Source organism: Myotis yumanensis, unplaced genomic scaffold, assembly GCF_028538775.1.
Source record: "Myotis yumanensis isolate MYYU_CA2020_CCGP unplaced genomic scaffold, mMyoYum1.0.hap1 SCAF_10, whole genome shotgun sequence".
Lineage (NCBI taxonomy): Eukaryota > Metazoa > Chordata > Mammalia > Chiroptera > Vespertilionidae > Myotis > Myotis yumanensis.
The window spans coordinates 57,236,708-57,237,829 of record NW_027223761.1 but is presented as its reverse complement, the minus strand read 5'-3'; the positions used below and the strand labels follow the sequence as shown (position 1 = coordinate 57,237,829).

At 35.7% G+C, this 1,122-nt stretch overlaps 1 non-coding gene across 1 annotated transcript; it reads left to right on the top strand.

Moving 5' to 3' along the window:
* Positions 1–435: 435 nt before the first annotated feature.
* On the top strand, positions 436–542 carry LOC139019210 (U6 spliceosomal RNA). Its single transcript, XR_011473087.1, has one exon. It is a non-coding gene; the product is annotated as a U6 spliceosomal RNA (small nuclear RNA).
* Positions 543–1,122: the final 580 nt, after the last annotated feature.

Here is a 1,122-nt window from a genome sequence, read left to right as displayed (position 1 = left end):
GCTGAATCCCCTGCAGGGGATATAAGGAAGGAAGCTGATGAATGGTTCCTTCTCATGACTGATATTTCTTTTTCTTTCTCCCTTCCTCTCTGAAATCAATAAGTCTAGAACTTATAGAAAACAACCATGGGGGCTAACAGCCTATTAGATTTAAATGTGTTTTGAAATGAGATTCATGAAACTTTCAAATATGGATTACAGTGTAATTAACTGTAGTCACCATCTTATGGATGCTGTAGGAAATCATTTTTAACAGAGGTGCCAGGTTATTTGTATTTTGTTGCCACCTATCACAAATTAGGAAATCAGTGATGCCCCGGCCATGTAACTTGTTTCCCTAAATGATCAAATCTTTGAGAATTTAGCTCGATTTTATGAAAGTAATCTAACCTTGCAAGAAACATGAAAAGTAAAAATCTAAATAAAACTCACCTTGTGCTCGCTTTGGCAGCATGTATACTGAAATTGGAACTAAATAAAGAAGATGAGCATGGCCCGTAGGCAAGGATGACATGCAAATTCATGAAGCATTCCATGTTTTTAAATAAATAAATAAACAAACAAACAAATAAGTAAATATATCTTACTTTTTAAAAACTATTGAAAAACAAATAATAAAAGCATCAAAGCCATCAAAGCCCACATATCCTAGAAAGAGTTGAAGCAGCTGCTTTCTTAATCAGGTGATAGAAATGTAAATTAACCCAAGGTTCATTGATCAGCAATGGCACTTCAGGCACTGTCTGCTGAGGAGACCAAGGAAAAGAAAGGGAATAGTACATATCCTATTAAGAAACATGGCCCTAATTGGTTTTTCTCAGTGGATAGAGTGTTGGCCTGGGGACTAAAGGATCCCAGGTTTGCTTCAGGTCAAGGGCATGTACCTTGGTTGCAGGTACATTCCCAATAGTTGGTTTGCAGGAGGGAGCTGATTGATGATTCTATCTCATCGATGTTTCCGACTCTCTATCCCTCTTCCTTCATCTCTGTAAAAAATCAATAAAATATATATTTTTTAAAAAGATACATGTACATGTGTATATGAGGACATTTAATAAGTTAATATGGGGAAATGCCTAAAACATTTCTCAATAGGTTGCAAGTCATTTACATAAGGTATAG